At 39.5% G+C, this 17,063-nt stretch overlaps 1 long non-coding RNA gene across 20 annotated transcripts in view; it reads right to left on the bottom strand.

Annotated features, from left to right (window-relative positions):
- LOC109366551 (uncharacterized) overlaps positions 1-17,063 on the bottom strand; it is a 105,832-nt gene that overhangs the window by 23,141 nt on the left and 65,628 nt on the right. For 12 of the 20 annotated variants that reach the window (XR_014882949.1, XR_014882956.1, XR_014882955.1 and 9 more), the window contains one exon: positions 9,436-9,488. The exons of the other annotated variants lie outside the window; for them this stretch is intronic. This is a non-coding gene — a long non-coding RNA (uncharacterized LOC109366551). The remainder of the gene's footprint in view (positions 1-9,435; positions 9,489-17,063) is intronic. 20 annotated transcript variants of the gene reach the window in all.

Raw genomic sequence — 17,063 nt, forward strand, 5'->3', positions numbered from 1 at the left:
AGATGGCTTTGCCAGAAAATTCAATCAAGATGTCAAAAACTAGCTCTGAAACAAATGAGAGGGAGAAAAACAGGTTGTCTTTATGCTAGTGCTTTCCTCGTAAATTAACCAAAAGATACTTTAGTTCTATCTGACTTTCTCTGCTTAAATCTGAGGATATGTATATGTATAATCTGTATTTTGTTGGAAGTCTGCTAAGTTTTTCATGGCCTGGAAAAACAGCACCCTCTCATTACAATTAATTGTTGCTTTTTAACATCTGTTACAGTAAAGGTCTTACAGCCACAATAACTACTGCAATTGCATTGGGCATTTTAGTAGCTGAGCTGTATTCTGAATAGAAGCAGGCTGATATCCTAGCTTGTTCTGCAAAGGCTGCATTACTCTTGCTCAAAGTCAAGCAGCCTCTCTCCATGGGTTATCTGGCGTCAATTTAAAATTCTCTCCAGCAGACACTGGCCTCCTGCATATTATTTCCCAATCAGATAATTATTTCATTCAGCTCCTTGAAAATATTCTCTGCTGTTTTGAAATAGGAGAGGCCAGGGTGCCTAGCACATAGTCTTTAAGTTCTGTTCATGAAGCTGAGAGAAATGACTCATGCTGCCAATGTGGATTTACTCATTAGGTCTGTTGTGCTAGTAGATGCTCTGGGAAAGCTGATGGTGACCAAATATTTCCTTTTTATCAGTGTAGCTATTTCTCTCTCATCTTGATATGGAGCAGCTCTGGTTGTCACTGGTATGCACCACAGTCTTATCAGATCTGCCTTCTCTTTCTTTTCTCCTTTGCTTCTACAAAGTTACTCTCCTGACTTTCTCAAAGTACACTATCAATGCTGTTTCACAACCCCATCGCTTTTATTGCCAAATACATAAAAAAACATTTTGGTCTGTAAGGAGATAAAAAACATTCAGAGGTGAAATGAATAACACCCAAGTGTTTTCAAAGAGCTTCCTGTACAGAAAGTCTTCATTTTGCCCTTTGATTTGGCTTTTAAAATTACTTCTATTTTTGATCTCTCAATTTATTTGCTGAGTAAGATCCACAAAACCTGAGAATAATCAGTGAATTTAACAACTTTCAAAATTGTGCCTTTATGCATGTGTAGATAAGAAGCTTTACTACACCTTTTACCCCTTTTTGTCTTTATCTCATGGCAATAAGGAAGAAAACTTCCCCGAGAGGAAGTGAAGAACTGCTTTTGTGATAGGCCCCATATTCACCAGAACACTCTGCTGTCACTGAAGACATAAAGCAAGCATGGTCTGGAACAGGGGTTGTGACTTGGTGCTCCTCATAGAGCTTTTGTAGGGTCCCAGGCACCACAGTGCAAATGTCAAGCTGCTCTTGTGCGGTGTCTCTCAGAAGCTCCATGTGTGTATTTACTTAATCAAGCTACAGGACGTTATTAGGTGAAAGGAATTTTCTCGTGAGTTAACAGTCAATGAGTAATAACTGATCATCAATGCAGTATTGTTGTGTTGTTGTTGTTGTTTTTTCCAGAAAAGGCAAGTGGGAAAGTATTCTGAAGAACAAACTAGCACTATTCTAGAAGTAAAGGTACAAAGATCGCAGTAAAAGCATGCCCCTTTAGATAGTGAATTTAAAAAGCTGGACTCCCTGTGAGTAAGGAGAGAATTGACAGCAATAATGTACTATCCAGTTCCCTCAGAAGGCTGCCTTTCTGAAGGTACTAAGGCACTAAGATTTCATACACCATATATGCGGACAATTCAGTTGCATGAAAGAGTTAAGAATGAGAAAAGATTGAATGTACGATTTCATAAAAGTGCATCTATGCTTTTGCACAGACATTAAAGTATTTGGTCTTACAGAAGACAATATGTCCTAACATAATACTTCTAAAAGATCAATCTGGTTATTTTTTTTTTCACTAGAGCAGGAGACAAGTGCTACAGGAAAGAACTTACATTCAATGAGTAGCCTTTAATTTTCTTTCTACATTTTTGCCTGGATTAATCTGGTGTAAGTGTAGAGTGAAAAAAAAAAAAAAAAAAAGGAAAAAAAAGCTATTTCATGTTCTTCTGTATTTATTTTAAAAGATCCCAGTGTTCCACAGTGTTTAATTAGAGAAGCCTCCAGCATTTATGCATCTAAACTGTGCTTCCGCCATCCATGGCTCAATCATTGCGACTCGCAGGTAATTCATAGAAAGTCTGTCTGTGTGAGGGAAAGGTACACAGTATTTATATGTGCATTTCTTTTCCACTATGCCTCTATGCCAGTGTTATGAAGAACATGAGTAATGATGTTTAATTTAGCTATCTGGCTTCACACTTATTGTCAATTATGGAACATAGCTCTTGTCATATACAGCAGGGAGATATATAGACATCGGTATAGCAAGGTGGCCTATTATTGTTGTTTGATAAACCTTTCAGAGCCTTTGGGCTATTAACCCACTCGGGCTTTGGACTCCTTCACATGTGAGCAAAGCTATAGTTATGATTTTCTGTGATTTTCCTTCTGGACTCTCTGGAAGAGTCCAGCCTATTATAAAATCACAAAGCACCGCATTACCTTAAACCTTTCATTCTTTGTTGTCCCTGCCTTGAACTGAGACAGCAGAATAGACGGACCAGAAAATCTTAAAATTTTGTCAAGCAAAAGTTTAGCGTTATTTTTGCCTTGGACTGTGGTGGAACCACAATAATGAAATTCTTCGCCCCTTCCCCCTTACCATATATTCACTGAAAGAGATTTACTCTCACAAGCTTTAGTTACTTTTAGTAGCTCAGTACAATGAATAATCACTTTCATAGGATCATGGAAAAGAGGACTCCAATAGACTTTGAAGAATGCCTTCAGCGTTAAGAAACAGAAAGCTGAGGAACAAGCTTGAACACTGAAGCTCTGATTGTCCACACTGTTTTATTGTTCACTCATTGCAGCTAGTTTTCTTCAAGACAAATCTGCCATAGAAGGGGCAGGACATGAGCCAGTCCATGTGACTTGGTCTCCAGGCCAGGAATCAGCCCTGGGGCTAATTGCGCATAGCCTGAAAGGTTATAGAGCCATCTCTTCTTCTCAAAATAGAAAAATAGAATCATCAACCAATAATTTGTTCTTTTTCAACGTGAACAAATCCAATAAATGATCTTTGTAGGCTGAACACTATAGAGTTGTACTCTGCCCAAAAACTTTTACTATTTCTGACTTTTGCTCTGTTCCCAGTTACAAGTCTCTAGTGAATATACTAGTGTTAGCTGGCATACAGATTTTATCAGCTGAGAATAACAGATGAACCTTCTGAAGCCTCAGAAGAGAAAACCAGTAGTCCCTTATCAAAATAGCCGTAATTTTTAGGAGCCAATTATACCAGTTTCATGAACAGAGAGGAACTCACTTATGTCCACTAGAACAATTAGGAAAATCATTCAATAAAGTCACCTCATAATTCCTCCTGAGCTGCTCTCCAGGTAAGCGCCTTGGGAATGAAGGAGCTAATCCCTACCAGCAGGCCCTGCAATGTTTGTGGCCTATGAAGCATAGAAGAATTAACCTGTTTTATATGATGCTGTGTACTATTTGAATTGCAAGGCATCAGTGACACTAATTTCTCAGCTAAACCACAGCACCACTGAACATCCACAATCAAGCTATATGAAATTAAATGAGGGCAGAACTTGGCCTTGTAGTTCTACCCCCTAAGCTGAAGGAGAAGCTCCAATTACGACCCATACTATTAATATTGCTATCTTCCTTCAAGGTATCCAGCCACTAAGGGGCAAAGCAATTACAATTCATTGCTTAGGTGATACAAATGCCCTCACATAGCAACTTGCAAAAGCAAATACATTTTGAATGCCATGATGGGATTTTTTTGACTTTTGCCACTTCTTGATTGCTACCCAAGCTGAGGAAATTCTTTAAAAGTTCAAAGCCTGATAATCACAAGTTTTATTTTCCTGAAAGTAGTGGGAAATTTTATAGTACTTTGTGGATTCTTGGTCTGGTTTACAAAAGTGTTAAGTTAACATAGCTCCTGTTCTAGTCAGTGTAAGCTGTTGCTGCTCAGCATATGTTGAAAGTAGGTCTTCAGTCAAATTTATGCCATATGAGGCTTCTGAAAACTCGGGCAACCATCTTTTTATAAAGAAAATAACATAATAAATTGTGTATGTGGGGTTTTTTTATTTCAGAAGTGCTGGTTCTACTTTTCTATTTAATTTAATTTAATTTAATTTTTCTAATGTATAAATGAATAAAACCAGAGGATAAAGAACATGGAACAGTAATTTTTGAACTATGATAAATGGGATCCAGCAAAATGAGGGAAAGTTTCACATTTGCCTTCAAAGCAGACAAAAGTTCACAAAGCAATCAAGATGTCCATGTAGGAATCATAACTGCAAAGTCAGCTTCAAGCCCCTGCTTCTTCTTAGGCTTGTGAGAAGATAGGAGGAATAAAAATTCTGTCAGGGTAAAACCCAGGAGCAGAGGAAACTTAGCTCCTTCTCTCCACCACTCTCATAGCATCAGTTCTCAGTCTCTAGAGAATATTATTGTTTTCACCAGGTTAATAGTCTGAGCAGCAAAACATACTTCACTACCCTTGTCTTCTCTCTGTAAGCCGTGAGATAGTGTTCAACGCCTTCCTCCTCCTCCTCTATATTTATCCACAGAAGTCTTGTGGATGTCCCAGAGTGCTTCTCAGCTGCTTGTGCAACACTCAAAGCTCCGGTTGTTACAAAAGAGTCTCTTTCAGTTCCTCTGGGCAGGGGGCTGGGCTATAGTCTTCAAATCAAAAACAGACTGCTTTTGGGTTCCTCTTAGTATTTTAACGTGCCTTTTCCCTAGAGATGCCTTCCCTCCCCACATTTAAATTTCCTTTCCTCTTTTGCCAGTGTTAATGTTATGCATTAGAAATTTGGCACAGCTGCGGTGACATCTATTTCCTCCTGCCTAACTTCAGCCTGCCTCCTGTTCCTGAATAAAAGCAGACTTCAGAGCACCCCTGCCATGTGACCAATCTCTCTGTACCACACCTGCTGTCACCTCACTGAGAACACTGGGTAAAAATGTTCAGAGACATTTCAGAGAAAATGTCTCAGTGTGTAAATTAGAGTACCAATAATGGACTATCAGAGAAAGCACAGAACTGTGATGCTACTAAGGAATCTTCTAAGCAGCCTTTTGCTGCTCATGAGAAAGCAAAACAGTATCTGCAATGCAAGTTCATAGAAATGGGGCTTTTGGAGGTCATATTTCTGATTTGCAAACTATTCATTAGACTACTCTGACAATTTAATTCTTTTTCTTTTCCTTTTTGTCTTTTTACTCTGGCAGAGCATGGACAATGTGACTTCCTAGTCATCATCTTCCAGTTTCCCGTCTCTAATAAAAGGCAAGCATTATTTACAAAGCACTTTGTTTAAGAATTTTTTCCCTCTTCTTGCTCCAACAGAGAGTGGCTGAAGGAAAAAAGAGTAGGAGTAGTTGGAGGCAGTCAGGCTCAGACAAGAGCCTGAGGCAACAGTAGCAGCCACTGCATCACATCTCACCATGATGTCAGTGCCAGTCTGACACATATGACACCTTCACCATGTTTACTTTAACTAAGGACATGTCAGGATCAGTACAGATAGCTGCTGAAAATATTTTCTCAATGCCTAAATTTTAAGATTTCTTACCCACAGCACATTGTTTTTTCTCTCTCCCTGCCTTCATCAACTTACAGAAAAACAACATATAGTACCTGGTTTTGGTAGACTCTGCAAATGTGTTTTCGTCTTTCCTGTGGTTATTATGGCACTTTGCTTTGAAAATATGATCTGACAATGGAGATGGAGTTGAAACCCTACCATATTTTCGTTAAGTAGTAAGATGAACACAGTGGTTTCGTTATGGTTGCATAGATGGGTTACATTGGTTTGGCATGTGCACTGTGCACTTTACTGAGGATGTAAAAAGCATGAAGGTGCCTTGGAGAATCTACCACCAAAGCCATTCTTCTGGAGCTTAACACCACAGCAGTCCAATTTCCGAAAAATTACAGGGCCCCAATGAGGGCACACGTCCACACATGGTGCCGGAGCAGGGCTGGGACAGCTCAGCCACAGCTCAACGGGAAACCAGAAGCAGCAGCTAATGAGTCTGCAGCACTGCACAGAGATGTGGGAAGTGATCCGTTGCAGCTGCAAACTGGAAACTGGAAAGAAATAGTGTAGAGCCTAGTTTTTCAGAGAAGTGTTTTAAGGTGGAATTTTTTGAGAGGTTAGGAAATTCAGTTTGATTTCCAACTTCTTATGTACCTAGGAGCAGATGAGCAGCACAGCTGGCTAGAAGGCTTTTCTCAATGTTTATAATGTAATAAAGATTCATTGGGTGTGTTTGATCTTTCCTGTTAGTGTCCTGGTGTTTGTATTGGAGATATCTAAATCTTGTAAGCCTGAAGCCAAGTATTATCTGTATGAAATCTTTGTCTCAGTGCTACATCCTCCCTTGGAACATCATTCACATATAGTTGTTCTGTTGCCAAATTTTTGAAAACTCTAAGTAACATCCCTTTCACTGACTCTCAGCCAAAACAAGTAACTGAATGCTTGCAGTGTTTCTTAGATTCAGGTTCTAAACTGCCATACAATGATACTGGTTGCATTTACTTCAATTTTCTCACTTCCCCTTACTCTTCCATACGGGGCCAAACTTCCCCCCCTTTTCTGGTGCCTTCCCTTCCACCTCAGGGTGAATAACAGCTCGCATCTTGCCAAAACACAGATACATCTGTTTTAAGCATTCATCACACCTCCTCCCCAAGACTCAATGTCCCAAAGTTCACATGCTGTACCTAGGGATGGTAAGGTAGAATCTGCTATTGACTTCGGCTCGTCAAGGATCTAGCCTGCTTATTCCAGTGGGAGGGATGGAGATTCATTATGCATGAGATGACTGGTAAAAAAAAAAAAAAAAATCCATTTTCTCATGAAAAATCTAAAACCAAAGAACTTCAGTGGTAAAGGAGGTGAAAGGATATGGAGGCTAAATGAAAGGCCACTGCAGTAAATGAGGAGATTTCCACTGACCAAAAAGCACCTGATCAAGCTTTAAAAGCACAAAAGATTCATTTTTTTAGATAAGAAAAACTGAGGCCTGTTTAATAAGACTAGAAAGGTAGAAAGTCTTCAGAGCTAGAAGAGAAATTAAGTAGTCTGTTTTCTTTTCCTGATATGGAAGTGACAGTACAGCAGAGCAGGGTTATTTCAGGAGACAAGCTCACCAGTGACGAGTACCATTTATTCAAGTGGCTGATCCTGCGCTATCCCTGCATTAAAACTGAGTCTGAAATACTAGGACTGCCAGTGATAACAAACTGTTATAAGAGAAATCCATTTCTAATACCTATTCATAAGGAACTGTCAGTGGTAGAGATCTCTCTAAAATGTTGCTGTTATGGATTTGCAAACCAGTAAGTGAATTATGCTGTTGACAAAGAAAAAAAAAAAGAAAAGAAAAAGAAAAAAAAAAACATAAATTTGTCTAATACTGGCTTCAGAGAAAGGAAAACACATTTTAAAAGCATCTTCATTTACAAGGTGAAGTTTTGGATTAGGCATGTTGAGAATATACTAGGATTATAAATGCCTCTACATTTTGAGTTCCTAAAGATCCAAACATGTTACATATGCAGAACACATCACTGAGATTAGGCCTATGAGCACTCATTTTTGGAGCAAAGTTATCACATAGAACAACTGGGATATGATGAGATGATAGCTGTAGGTGTCCCTGTTCATTGCAAGGGAGCTGGTCTAGATGACCTTTAAAGGCCCTTCAAACTCAAACAATTCTATGATTCCATGATATTTCGATAATACTTTACAGTTATATAAATGATTATAAGAGGACTAAAGCGACAGTCAACATAGCTGAGGTAAATCAAGCCTGAGCAAATATATGACAAAGCCACCTGTGTAGAGAATTCATTCTTGGTGAACTGAACGTGTTATCATCCAAGCTCTAACCTTCATAGAAACGAGTATGTAGAACACAGCCTACAAATACACAGATTTTAATGGTATCTATGGCTCTTTCTAGATATTTTAAAAGCATCTTGAAAGATTCAACTTCAAACATGTTAGTCATAAAGTCTTTCAAAATTCTCTTTGATCCAGATATATCCGTAGTCTGCTACAGAGCTGTTAGACCTGAATTAGCCTGACAACCTTCATGCTTCAAAAACGTAACTATTTTATGAGGAGTGAGAGCTAAGTTTGCTCATATCTAGAAAACAAATATGCAGAGGAAGTCACAGATGATATCACTTCACTTATCACTAATCATTCCCTCAATAACCTTTAGGGTTTTTTCCTGTTTACCCACCATTCACAAGCACTCCCTGCCTGACTGCAGTCCTGGGGGGGGGTTCACTGCATGGCTCAGATGGACACATTCCACTCTGCAGATTGTCTGTCTGCAGAATACATCAGTGTTATTCACTGGGTACTATTAGTGGTAAGTAACATGTCATTTAGGCTATAAAGTTCTGTTTGTACTATCTGGTTGGGAAACTGCAATCTTGAAGCAATTAATTGTGAAGATGCTTCCCAGATGATGTTTCAGATGAATGAGTATTTATGGTAACTACCATAAGTCTTTCATGATTTCATGTTTTCCATGAATATGTTGTAGTCATCCAAACAATAAATTTAATAAACAGAAGAATAAACTTGATCTGCAGATTCCTAGAAACAAATTCAGGTTAAGAGATCTCTGAGCTCTAAGCTCTTTTCGGTATCCTGATGGGGATTTCAGCATTTTCAAGCCTTGAAACATGCATTCCTCCCTTTTCTGTCCTCAGTAGAAAAAGTTGATTAAAAATTATTGTTTGTTCTCATGCATTCACCATTGGAAAGGAAGTTTGTGAACAAAGGACTGTAGGACACGTGGTCGTGAGTTTAAAAGCCAGCTCTATTGACTACAGTTTCTGTGACTGTAGGTCAGTTTATACGTAGAGACTGAGTTTCCTTGTCATTGTACTGAGTGCGTGTTTGCTTCAAGCAAATAAAGGGCAAAACAAATTCTCTGATAAAACTGGCCTTTGGTAGTGGACTATCCGCAATCTGTTTGCAGTTTACTCACACAATTAACCACATGCCTCACTTTTCTTTGGATTTGTTTTTCTTTTTTTTTCAGTAACTGTGGAATGAGCACAACACAGCCCTTAGAACACTTTGTGGTCAAAGGTGTTGTATAACCACGAGTTATTTATTATGAAATGAATGCACTCTTGTTCAACCGAACTCCAGCATGAATATCATATGACAGGACTGAGAGGAAGCTTGTTTATTCTATGAACCAAAGTAGTATTTGTCTTAATAAAATAATAACATCATTCATTTATCTTTAGAGAACTGATCTGATATATCTCTTGGTTAAGCTTTAGGGCCAGATTTTTCAACCCTGACTCACCTTGGCAAGTATTTATCCATGTGAACAGTTCTACATAAAGTTCAGATCACACTCTGTGTGAAAGAAAAGAAAGAACAGTTTATGGCTTAGCCTCTGCTCAAGACAGCCTAGATTCTAGAAATGATGTTGACTGAGAATATAACTGAAATAATTTAGAGAGTAATGTTCTTATGTTGGAAATAATGTGACATTGGGCAAAAGAAAAAATGATTAGATTTGATTAAACTAAGATATGAGAAAGAATAAAGACAACAGGGGTTCTTTTTGTTGAAAATAAAATGTTCCAATGTGACCCTCGCAGAATTCTATATTGCAACAGCTTGAAGGAAAGAACGAGTAAGTTATTAGAATAATGTTTTGAATATTTAGAAAATTAGAATCAATAAATAGAATAACATTGGACTATGTCTGCAGTGAGACTGAGCTACAACACCTTCTTTTTTAAGCATCATTTCTCTGTGGGATAAGAACAGGTCAGGCAGAAGCATGGTAACTTGTGTCATTTCTCACAAAGTCATGGCATACACGTCACAAAGACACAGGACATTCATAATGGATGTTTCCAGCTTCCTCTGAGTGGCCAGTGCTCATGAGATAAGCAAGACCAGACACAGCCTAGCTCATATGGCAAATCCACACTAGGTCTAGACCTGAGGGGTTTATTCCACACATAACCTGCAAACGAAATCATCACTATAAGCACTGTTTATTACTCAGTTTTCAGTTATAACCACAGCTGCCAGGTGCTTCTACCCTCAAAACATCAAATTCAAATGAGGTATCAAAGAAACATATTAAACAGAATGCAAAGAAATCAGAAAGAAAACTTGCACGTTCTTAAGGAGGGTCATGTTTACTTTTGTATTTTAAAGTGCAGTATATGAAAGTCTCAACTCCTTCTGTCTGCTATGCCTACACGTAACACATAGCTTTGGTTTCATGCTATGAAAACACCACTCTGATTGCCTGCAGGCCAGTCTCCACCTTGTTTTAAAGCCTTTGAACTGAAAAAGCCCCCAAACAAAGCACTTATTTTGCGTTCCAATTCTTTTTCTTTGAAGTTACTTTACCATTATTTGCCCCCACAGGGGCTTTACTGGAGCAGCCCTATTTTTTTTTTTAGAATTACAGGTGAAGATAAAATTTCTTTATCCCCCTATTTTGGCATGGAGTACTTACCAAACAAAAGCAACAAGCATTGCATCTGAAGGATTTATAATGGTCTTGTAAGCTATCTTTGAGAAACAGCTGCATGTTGCTCTACCCCGTTCATGAAGCACTTAGCCTGAAGAGTTCCTTATTGCTCATCAGGTCAAGGCATGATTTATGATTTTGGTTCCAGAGGTCTTCAGTTCCATGCGCTTTGGCCAACAGGTGACTTCTGCACTGTAAACCCACCTGTAAAGTTACGGCCATGCAGTGATGCAGTCATGGCTGGGGCTATAACTCTATGTCTGAATGCTGTTAGCAACCTTTCCTTCCTTCACTGCTGCATTTTTAATGCCTGAGCAAATGAAGATTATTTGAATTGATTCAACCATTTAAAATATTTATGCTGCTACGGAAGTCTTCAGGTCATAAAGAAATTGCTACTAATAGAAGCAATGTATTGCCAGAGTCAGTGTTTATGATTCGTAACTTTTTCCTGCTACATGACTCATCCTACTCAGTTACACAGAAGTGAGTATTTTTAAAAAGATCCAGCCTCCTCTGAAAGGGTGCTTTGCTTAGGTACAGTCATGGGAAACCAGATCCAAGAAATTGAATTGAGGGAATGAAACAAAAAGGAAAATACAAAACTTGAATGCTGTATTATTTTTAGGCATTTGCTTGCGCTATGTGATCTGTCAGAGAAACCAGAGGGAAAACAGAATTGAAAAATGTACACTCACACTGCATTCAAGATCTGACCTGGAAACTTGGTTTCTGAAATAGCCAAGGCTGGAAACATCTCCACACTTACAACCAGGAGCAACAGCTTTGGAGCTGCCTTTCACCCTGCTGCGGTGGTTTGTAGAGGGACGGATCTGCCTGCTGGGGCAGGGCTGTATGTTGCTGTGCTCCCCAAGCTTGTGGACATGCTCAGGCCTAAAGCCCAGACCTAGAAGGCACACATAAACCTGGAGGTGTGCAGATTTGGATCTCTCACTTTGCTCCAGGGAAGCAGAGGAGTGTAACTGCAGATTTAGATCTGAATTACACACCAGGTTCCATCACTGTAACAAATCCTTCTGACGCGTTTTAGAGTGCTTAAGTTGGTTTAACTACCCAGCACTCTCCTTCCAGCCCCCCAGCTCAGCACGGGACAGAACATCGTCACACTACAGCAGGCAGCACAACGCCAAGCAAACAGGAGGAGACATGCATCTTGCCATCGGAGGGGACACGGTTCAGCAGAGCCATAAAAGCTGTGTGTGAGCAGAAGCAGCTTGTGTGCAGGGAAGGCTGGGCAGTGAAGCACTGCAACTTGCAAAGGAGTCAGGGGAGCCAGAGGTGCTGACATTCAGGTGTTGCCCCAACAGGGAGGTTTCGCAAATGCAGTCAACCATCAAGTCATGGCTGTGCAAGGAGTGGCTTGTGCACTAGGGTTCTACTTTAAAAAGTGAAAGCATCTACACTATATACAACCACTACTTATCGTGCTTGCATTTCCAAAGGGCGCTTATGGTAGTTTTGTGTTCACAAGCTAGAGAGTATTCTGAAACCCTGTGCAGATCTCCATCTTCATGCTTAGTGGAAAGCATGGTCAGCTGCAGCAGAAGAGTTGTAACAGGGTGAAATTCCTGCATTGGGAGCTAGAAGAAAAAGAGAGAACAACCAGCAGCAATGGGCATCCTTGCACCTTTTTTTGCATTGAACTGTTGAATTGTTACAGTATGGACCCCATGACGGGGCTGCACTGCATGGCTGGCAGGCTGACCATGCTGCTGCTGTTGGCACTGTGCTCTCCCATCTGTAGGCAAAGTTAATTAGCAAGAACTACTGAGCCCATTATGGGACCCTGGACAGCCTGATCTTGTGGCTGGCTACCCTGCCCACTTGCCCAGCAAGTTTGGAACTCGATCTTTAAGGTTCCTTCCAACCTTAGCCATTCTGTGATTCTGTGATTCAATACAATGCATCTGCAAAAGCACACTGGGAAGCCACTGCTGCCTCCTCCCATCTGCGAGTGCATTCATTTCCTCTGGGCTCTGAACTGAGCAGCATGTGGCTTGCAGCTTTTCTGTTCTGTTCTGTGAGAGCAGTCCTGCCCTATTACAAGAAGCAAATGTTAGATGTCATGTTCGGAGAAATGCCAACCTGCATTATCAACAAGATACTCACAATTCATACCAGAGGAGATGTGTGTCCAGAGGAGCAGTAAGGAACTGTTACCATGGCTGTGGTTATAGCAAATGCTGTGGTCAGCATCTGTGCTTTTTAGTGACTGATCTTTCTGTCCAGGCTCATGCAGAAGAAGGTGACCTAGCATGCAAGAATCTTATCTGTGGGAGGAAAGTTTATAACCAGACCTACTCTGAAGCACATCTTCACTTGTCATCGTCACAGAGGGGTATGGTAGGGGCAGGGGTGATCCTCAATGAGAGGGCTCCTTGCCCTGAGTGCTGCCCCTGGCCTGCCTGGTTCCTGTTCCCAGCATGAAAGAGGGGGTTTTCTGCAAGTACTTGTGAGGCTGTGTCCATCTGAACATTGCCAGTGTGGGACAGCACTGCTTGTGGTCCCAGCAGTGTTTTCCTGCAAAGTCTCTCCACATGCCATATCACAGAATCATATCATAGAACAGCTTGGGTTGGAAGGCAATGTAAAGGTCATCCAGTTCCAACCGCCCTACTGCAGGCAGGATTGCCAGCCATTAAATCAGGCATCAGATGAGGTTGCCTGGGACCCTATCAAATGTGGTGTAGAACACCTCCAGGGTTGGCACAGCCACAACTTCTCTGGGCAGCCTGTTATCCCGCCCTTGACATAAACAGCTTTATGTGACATAGCACCAATCCTGCTGCAGAGCTCTTCAGTAGCAGTTTATCCAGAGCATGTTAAGCAGCTGCACAAGAGAAAACACAGTCTGCTTGCTTTCCTTTCATTCTTTCATCTCAGCCTAATCCTCTGTTTATTTCATTTGCAGCAGCCTACTTCCATCTTATTGGGGGAAGGGGAGAGGGGGGAAGCCTCCTTCATGTTAGCCTGATTGTTTCTAGGAATGTAACTTTCATTATTTGTCTTAACATTGTATTTCAATTTTGTTTGCCAGCGTCTGCACACTCTTCTCTGCGGTTCATGTTGCACGCTTTACACTGTCCTGTTATTTAATTTCTGGATACATATTGTGTGTGACATGCTTCACAAAGCACAGCTGCATTATATCTAAATCTGCTATGGCTGAAAGCCTAAAGAACTGCACTGTCCTTAGTTAAAAAGTATCCAGCAGTGATATTTCTGTAGTCTCTTTTAATTTGTTTTTTATGTTTGTTTTTGAAGTGGTATCTTAGAATAAAATATCATCGTTTGTCTGCACATCAGAGCTCATCAGTGTAGATCAATTTCCACTCATAAAGCTTGAAATCAGACTGGAACTCCTAAAAGATTCTGGAGCACTTAAAATTTTCATAGCAATTTAGTGGATTTTCAGTATCTTGTGTTTTGAAGGTAGGTTTCTTTTTACTGGAGGAATAGAGTGACTTTTGTTCATCGTGTGCTGATTACAAAAAGCAGCAAATCTATTTTCAAGTAAAGACAGAAGAGTGTAAGTATGTGTTCTTTTGTTGAAACATTCTCAAAATCAAATAAAATTGTGAAAATTTTCTTTCTGCAATATGGAACATTCACTTTCAGAATTAAATAAGTCATGGCTCAGACAGTGTCCTTCAGAACAAATATTTCATCATTTGAAATGTTTCTCGCTGTGGTACATCAACTGACATTGTCAATACTGGCAATGTTTTGGATAGTCTGACACTATAAGATTGCCAGGCTGTAAGCACCTCACAAATGTTGACCTGTTAGATTCTGCCCAGTTTTATTTAAAAGTGTAAGCCAACATGAAAATATTTAAATTATTTAATAATACCCCTGGATTTTAAAAGTCTGTTGTATAAGACTGAATTCCCGGTATGATTTTTCCCCAGTGGCACTGCAGTTTCTAATGAATGTGTATAATACAACCCATCAGGTCAATGAACCCAGCTGGAGATGTCTGTGCTGACAGCCCCAGAGGGCTGCGTGCCCACAGGGATCCCACAGGGCCAAGCGTTGCGACAATACAAAGCACCCAGCCCTGGAAATAAAACACATTAACCAGCTCTGACTGTGCTTCCTTCCTTGCCTTGTAGAATATACAATATTTATGACTGAGCTTTATAAATGAATATCCGAGAGGTTTCTGTGCTAGTTGGAGCAGCGCAGCCTTATTCCGGGTGATTCATTCATTGAGTCAGGCAGCCATGCATGCAGTCATTCATAAGTAATGCCGTGCTTCCCTTCAGCATGCAACAATGATTTACCTCCCTGCTGCCTTTCAGTGTTTGTTCAGCAAACACACTAAGCTAAAGAGTTCCAATTTCAAACTCTACCATTATTATTAAAGAAACAGCGTTGTCTTGATGCGTGCATATGGGGTGCAGTGCAAAGAGCCAAACAGCTATGCCAGTAGGAACTGACTGAAACACTTGGTCTGACCCACACCTCCTAAACTCTTCTTTCTTCATCCTTCCAGAAGAGGAAGGTTGTACTTACAAGCACAACTTCTGCTCCTTTGACACTCTTGCCACAAAAGCAGCCCCATATCCACTGGGACTCTTAGAAGAGGTCTGTCAACTCATCCCAGCCTCATAAAACCTGGGGCACCAGGATTCAATTTTCTGTTACTGGAGTTGTATGTTTTTGTTGTTTTGTTGTTGTTGTTTTGTTTTGTTTTATGTTTTTTATTTGTTTGGAGTTTTTTTGCTAATTTCAGCAACGGAGAATAAAAACATGCACAGGCCAAGTAAGAGCTCTTGATCTGTGCATTTTAGGAGCCTATGAAGAATGAAGATGTGTACAGAGCTGCAAATTGGACAATGACGTGTTTGATATTTGTAGAATCGTAGAATAGGGCATTGGCATCATTACACAAAAAAAAGTAAGGCAGTTTGTCCGAACTAGCTTTTTTTAGTACCCTCTCCACTTACGGGGAGAGAATAAGCTTACACGGAATTAAAGCTCTATGAGATACTGTGTACATGATTGGTGAGTCTTCTGGTACCAGCTAATCTCTGCTCATAGTGGAGCAACAAGGTCAACATGAGTAAATATCAACAAATGCACAGCTCATGGCAACAGTCACAACTAACAAAATCCAGAGTCACACGCACTTTGGGTGAGGGAAAATGTTTATGCAACACAAGTGCCTTCTTCCCATTTTTGGAGGGGAAGAGTTCTTTTTTTTCCTCGTTGCTAAAGAGACTTCTGAGCTGGACAAGTTCCAGTTGAGAAACTTGGCCTTAAATAATGTTTTATTTCATGCAATTCCACAGGAAAAAAAAGGAAATGAAAGTTAAAAAGATTGCTGGGTGTGACATGTTTGTACATCCCAGACATCTGGGATATCATAATTAGAAATCCTTTGTGGACATATTGTCATCAATCACAGAAAAGACAATTCATTTTTTCCTGTTTTCTCAAGATTTCAAAGCTCTTTACTGTATCTTTATGCATAAATCATTGAATTATATTTCAAGCTTAAGGAATTTCATACTTTGAAATTCTTTTGAAGTTGGCACATGATTTTATTTTTCTGTTTTGCTCTTTTAATTTTGGTTCTTAGAAAGGAACTTCAGTTTATCATCCATTATTGTTCTGTTTCATAGTTCATCAAAGGACACCCTTATGAAAAGATAAATATTCTTGTTAAAGAATAGTAAGAATAGTATTTTGAAACACTCTACTGTATTTTGAAAGCCTTGATAACAACATGACTTTAAAAATAAATGTTAAATCATTTGTCTTTCCTCAATCGAATCAGATTTTCAAGATTTTCAATTTTTTTTCTTTGAAATTTTGTTTCCTTAATTTCAATATATCTAATATATTGAATTAGAAAAGCAGTTGTATTTTTTTTTTTAATGTTGTCTTTTAAGCTCTGAAGCATTTTAATTTTAAGGTACCATATGGCCGTTTTTCAAGATAAGTCTATTTCTAATCTTAACAGTTCATAAGAAGCAATTTGCAATTGCAGAGAATAAAGGCATTCCCATGTTATGCATTTACTACTGTCTTGCTGAGAATTATTTTTAAGGTAAGGCAAATTTTTCACTAAACAAAAAAATTTATTAAGTGTCCAGAAAATGCAGAAAGTGCTGATCACTTCTCAGAAGGATGAAATACCTAAAGTATTTTGTTCAGCTGTAGTACTTTGCTTCTCTGAACATACAAGTTTTGTGTCAAACTTCTTCCAAGTAATTAAATGAAATATGCATGCTAATGCTGTAAATACTTCAGTCTTACTTTAAATGATTTCAACCTGATTCTGTGTGCATAACAAATGAGAGAAGCAGCCCTCCACTGCTATGATTATACAGCATCCTGACTTGGTAGTGTATGACTCTCTGAAGAACTATCTCCTAAACTGAAACACAATGAAACTAATCAAG

This window comes from Meleagris gallopavo, chromosome 1, assembly GCF_905368555.1.
Source record: "Meleagris gallopavo chromosome 1, MGAL_WU_HG_1.1, whole genome shotgun sequence".
Lineage (NCBI taxonomy): Eukaryota > Metazoa > Chordata > Aves > Galliformes > Phasianidae > Meleagris > Meleagris gallopavo.